Here is a 6,804-nt window from a genome sequence, read left to right as displayed (position 1 = left end):
GTGTTGAAATTTATTAATTAGCTTCTAAATATATTTCTAATAAGTCTAAAATTTATATAACTCATTTTCGGATCACCGTTTATTTTTAAATCACATAAGTTCGTTTTTAACTTGATTAATAACTAGCAAGATGAAAAGTAAGTGCTACGAGCATTTATTAATAAATTCTAAATCATGTATATATATTCAATATACTTTTCATATATATATATATATATATATATATATATATATATATATATATATATATATATATATATATATATATATATATATATATATATATATATATATATATATATATATATATATATATATATATATATATATATTAATATCATATATTATTTATTTACACAAATGAATTAAATCATATAAGTTCCTATTTTAAATTAATATATTTATTTATTTATTTACATATAGTGGTTCGTAAATCGTCGGGAATAGTCGAAGGTCAAATGAATATATGAAACAGTTCAAAATTTTTGAGACTTAACCTTACAGACTTTTCTTATTGTGTCAAAAATACAAAATCGTATCGAAAGTTTGGTTTAAAATTAGTCGAAATTTTCCGGATCGTCACAGTACCTACCCGTTAAAGAAATTTCGTCCCGAAATTTGAGTGAGGTCGTCATAGCTAACAATAAAAATGTTTTCATGATGAATATGAGTTGATAAATAGATTTTTATCATTGTTGATTAATATAGATAAAACAATTTGATTACTCGAAGCGTACGAGTGAAGCTATCATAAAAAGTGAAATGAAGTAAATAGAGGTTCGTCTTAACTTTTGACGTAGACACTGTTGAATTCCGGAATTCAAGGAATTTAAAGAAAATCTTCGTATAAGATTTGATTCTTCGGTAATTAAGGAAATTAGGATCCTCTTTGATTAAATGCGGTCATCTGCCTCGATTTCAATGTCGGATATTTCACTATAAGTTTACCTCTCCCATTCTATTGATCATATATATAGTCATTCTTCTTTTCAATCTTCCATCAGAAGAATATTTTTACTTCTACTATGCTCTAAGGATTATTGTATTTATCATTCTCCCGTGTCTTTATATTGCTATACGCATTGATATACACGGTTTGTAGTTCCTATGTTGTTATCAGGCTTTATATTTTCTCTTACAACTCGGAGTTCCATGCTTTTGTTTTCTCTTCTCGACCTTAAGTAAAGCAGGTAATGGTCCAGAATTCGTAGGTATGGAGTTTTGAATGATTATAATATATTAAGTAGAAAGGAAGGGTAATAGCACGATTTGATTTGTCGAATTTCCAGAATTCACGAAAAAGATCGAATCATCAAGAGAAATATTTTCTTGATGTTTTTTAGAGATTAAGTAGAATGAAAGAGTTATGTAACATGGTTCATGATGAGGGTATGATCTGTGAATCATCACGTTCCATTAGAAATTCAGCATGACTTACTGTAATATAATCATGTTGGACGGGCGTCATTATATTATACTAACTCATGCTTCAACTCCCAACACTTTTCCGAAAATCATTTATAATTTAAACTCAAATTTTACAGAAGGATAGAAACTAAAACAGTTTCTTTTATGATGTAACATAGATAGCACAAAGAGATAGATAATTTCGGACAAAGATACTTATGAAGATATCTTCAGAAATATCGAAGATATTTATAACGAAAGATACGATGATATCTTAGAATTTAAAATATTTAAGACCAGAAGATGATGAAGAAATTTGTCCGCAAGGATTTAGAATAAGTAGGAGCAAGATAGTTTAAAGGTTTCAACAGATACTAAATCATCTGGATTCGTTAAGTACAGGTTTAGTCTTTGTGATTTGTCAAAAGTCTCCTTCATGGTTTTCTCAATCCGTTTTTTAGTACTAAGTTTTCTATTGAGCGTTTCCAACACTCCATTCTTTATCATCAACTTTTGGCCATTATGACCATCTACAGCGTTTGCTGCTTCGTCAGCATTCAATGTTACAATAACTGAATCATTGGTTATCAATCCGAGATGTTTTCAAGAATTTTGAAGGGTTTGAACGAAGATTGTAATCGTCAAGATATAAATGATTATTTAGGATGAAATCAAGTGGAAACCTTGAAGAAATGTTTAACTGTAGAAGACATAACTTATTATCGATATTTTAAATCAAAATGTGTTATAATTAATATTTCCTACGCTTTTAATACTTTTAATTGTCCAAGGTTAGTAGTCCAATGTTAGTAGTCCAATAGTCCAATAGTTCAATATATAATTTAATTAATCAAGACATATCGTGACCCATTGTATACATGTCTCAGACTCGATCACAAGCCATGGTATATATATTATTTTAGAATTAACCTCGACCCATTATATGCTAACCCGAGCATTACCGCATATAGTGTCTTATGGGTTATTCAAAATAATATATATAGATGATGTCAATATGATATGTCAAAACATTGTATACGTGTCCCGATTTATCCGACAATATTTAAAGTGCGTAAAATAAATAACAGTAATTAAATGATGATAAATAAAGTGAGTAAAATAAATAACAGTATTTAAATGACGATAAATAAAATTGCGAGTATTAAAATTGAGATAATTAAAATTGTGATAAATAAATTGCAATAATTAAAATGACAATAAACAAAATGTAATAAGGAAATAGTCATAACGGTTATAGGAACAGCTAGCTAGGAACAGTTAGCTAGGATTTGGTTAGTATAGATTTATAATGTTTACGAAGTTAATTAATTGGTTACTAATCAATTTTATTTTGTCCATTATTTTCTTCATTATGCCACTTGTCAAATCTTGACTTGGATTCTGATCGGTCAAAATCCGAATATGAAATTTGAATGAAAATAGTTGTTCATCCGAATATGAATTTTGAATGAAAATAGTTGTTCTTTGGTAAAAGATACATATATTTGCGGATGTAAATAGAATAGTTAATGACTGTTGAATCAGAATTGAAGAGTGTACAGTGTAACATGTTAATGTGAGATCTAAATATTTCTAGGGTATTACCTACCCGTTAAAATATTTTCACCATTAACAGTTTGTACAAAAGAATTTTTAATTACAATCTTTATGAAAATATACTTACATATATATTTTCTTCATATGTAATCGTGGATTTAATGAGTTAATATGATATTAAACTTATCTGATTTACGGTTAGAACTAGAGTACATAATCTCTAAAACATTAGAGATTACATAATCGCCATGAGGAACGAAGATAATGATGTAGAACGATACGTAGAACGAAGATTATTGATGTAGAACGAGATGTAGCACTAAGATTATGCTCGAGGTATAGTTTGTAATGTTGAGGCGTGTGATGTTGAGGCTTGTGTTGTTGCTGGTACTGGTGCTGTCGGTGCTAATGTTAGTGGTACTGCTGATGCCGGTGATGCTGCTGGTGCTTGTAAGTTGTGCACCATATTCTCCAAAGCCACTACTCGAACGCGAAGCTCGTTGACTTCTTATATTAATCCGAGATGATTGGCGGTTGGAACGAGGAGGTGAATAAGATTTAAAATTAGAGATATTATATAATCATTGTGAGATATCCTGGAAATGAGAGTGAAAATGGTGTTCCAGACTGGTTCACCGGTAAGTGCTTCAGGTTCTTCGCTAATAGGGCAATATGGTGGGTGGAAAGGATTACATTCTTCTCGCCTCAATTGATTAAGTCGACTACGAATCCATCCCCATTTCATCCAGAATTGATGATGGCTGATTGGTTGATCCATTCCGGTTACACTGCCTTCAGAGCTCGAGTGGATATCCATATCGGAATAGCTGTCGGAATCCGAGGGACTTGAAGTACTTATGGAATCCATCTCGTACAGGGCAGGGAATTGATTTTTGATATGAGATAGATTATAAGACATAGATTGGTATTCTTCAATACATAATTTTCATATGTACATATAATACCAAAATCTCATAAGTTACGGATGAATCTTCGGAAGCTGTCAGACAAAGTTTATAGTAACAGATATGCTGAGATATGAATCTGTCTATACACTATATATGCAATAAAGGCAGTAGGACGTGTCTAGACTTAGGAATTAAAAGCAGGTAATTTTTCCACTAGGAATGATAAACAAAACTTATAATATGCAGCTAAGGTTGAAGTTCAGACTCACTAATGAATCCTAACAGTATCAGGTTAGACACACTAATGCAAGACCTGGTTCTTAAGACCACCGCTCTGATACCACATGTCAAGACCTATCCTAATCCATCTGGACAATGTCTTCAACAGCTGGTCCCATTGCGAGGTACTGACCTCTATATGCCATGAACGACTCCATGTAATATCATTAAAATGAGCAAATGCACAACGGAAGATTTTTTTCAGACCTGGGAATAAACATGTTTTAAAAGTTTCAACCAAAAAGTTGGTGAGTTCATAGGTTTATTGTAAATAATAAAATTCAGTGATTTTGATAGACCACAAGATTTAAATATGCATGATACAAATGGGTCCGTATCCTATACCCACCTGTAATGTACATGCGCTTTATTTTAAATACAATACACCTATCTCGTGTACGAAACCATTCTTCAAAATTCTTAATAACTGTACACATATCTCGTGTACAAAATAACATACACATAACCTGTGCTAAATGCATTTGTAAATATATGTAGGAGTATATGTTTATATATAATATATATATTCACTTTGATTCTCAAATGATGAAAACAAAACAATAACAGTATCTTCTAATAATTATAATAATAATTAAGCATGTAAAATGAATGATTGAAGTTTGGTTTCATTCCATCTATATGCATTTATATATATAATATATAATATATATATATATATATATATATATATATATATATATATATATATATATATATATATATATATATATATATATATATATATATATATATATATATATATATATATATATATATATATAGGTTTGATTAGTTAGTGGGAACAAAAGAAAACAAAACACTATTGCTAATTGAAATCATAATTCTCACAATTAATAATAGTGAATCTCAATCAGTAATAGTAATCAATATAATATTGATTATAATATAATTTAAAAATATAAACGTGTGAATTCTTAGCCGTCGTCTACTATTCCTTTCACAGACTGGATTTCGTGTTCCGATGATCATAAGTGGCGGATAAAAAGTACTCAGATAAATTCCAAATATTTATGATAATTATATTTATTTATTTCAGTCATTATGGTATAAAATTTGATTATTAATTACTAAATAAAATTTACATCACTGTCCGCGCTCGATTTCAGGTAAAATTTGAAAAGTGTTGAAATTTATTAATTAGCTTCTAAATATATTTCTAATAAGTCTAAAATTTATATAACTCGTTTTCGGATCACCGTTTATTTTTAAATCACATAAGTTCGTTTTTAACTTGATTAATAACTAGCAAGATGAAAAGTAAGTGCTACGAGCGTTTATTAATAAATTCTAAATCATGTATATTTATTCAATATACTTTTCATACATACATATATATATATATATATATATATATATATATATATATATATATATATATATATATATATATATATATATATATATATATATATATATATATATATATATATGTATATATATATATTTATATTAATATCATATATTATTTATTTACACAAATGAATTAAATCATATAAGTTCCTATTTCAAATTAATATATATATTTATTTATTTACAGATAGTGGTTCGTGAATCGTCGGGAATAGTCGAAGGTCAAATGAATATATGAAACAGTTCAAAATTTTTGAGACTTAACCTTACATACTTTTCTTATTGTGTCAAAAATACAAAATCGTATCGAGAGTTTGGTTTAAAATTAGTCGAAATTTTCCGGGTCGTCACAGCAGCAAGTTTCACTTAGCTAACCGGTGTACTCTAACCCTAACCCCATCTGCTGCTGCCTCTTCAAGCAAACCAGCAGACAGGAAGAGATCATCAAAGATGACCCTTCTAGAACCCATCATTGGATGGGTTCCCAAAAAAACTAATCTCTTAGCTACTGTGCAGGGCATTCAAAACAAGCAAATCTGGTATCTCGATAGTGGATGTTCGAGACATATGACCTGAAGTAAGTCCCTGCTAATGGACTATCAAGAAAAGGATGGTTCAGTTGTTTCATATGGAGATGATTCGTTGGGTAACACAAAGGGTTTTGGTACTTCAACAAATGGGAATGTTACATTTTCAAATGTAGCATATGTCATTGGGTTTAAACACAACTTACTCAGCATAAGCCAACTAACAAGCAAAAGTAAGATAGTTCAATTCAGAAGAAAAATTGGCACTATTTTTGACAAGACAGGGAAGCCACTGCTGACAGCTAAAAGACATGAGAACATGTATCAAATTGACATGAACACAGCAGTCACAACAACTGATACTTGTTTTTATTCAAAGGCAGCAGACAACCTCAAATGGTTATGGCACAAGAGACTCTCACATCTCAACTGTAAAGATATTCACAAATTATCTAGTAAAAGTTTGGTGTCTGGGCTACCCACAATGTCTTATGTGAAGGACAGATTGTGTCCTGAATGTGAAAAAGGAAAGTATCACCATGCCTCATTTAAGTCAAAGCAGATTTCATCTGTTGAGAAACCATTTCACCTACTTTATATGGATCTTTTTGGTCCTGCTAATATAGCCAGCTGTAGAGGGAAGAAGTATACACTGGTGATTGTTGATGAATACTCCAGATACACTTGGGTATTATTTTTGAAGCAAAAGAGTGAAGCTGCTGATGAAATTATCAATTTTATCAAAAGAATGGAAA

The sequence above is a fragment of the Rutidosis leptorrhynchoides genome, chromosome 3 (assembly GCF_046630445.1).
Source record: "Rutidosis leptorrhynchoides isolate AG116_Rl617_1_P2 chromosome 3, CSIRO_AGI_Rlap_v1, whole genome shotgun sequence".
Taxonomy (NCBI): domain Eukaryota; kingdom Viridiplantae; phylum Streptophyta; class Magnoliopsida; order Asterales; family Asteraceae; genus Rutidosis; species Rutidosis leptorrhynchoides.
Note: the sequence above shows the minus strand (reverse complement) of the source record.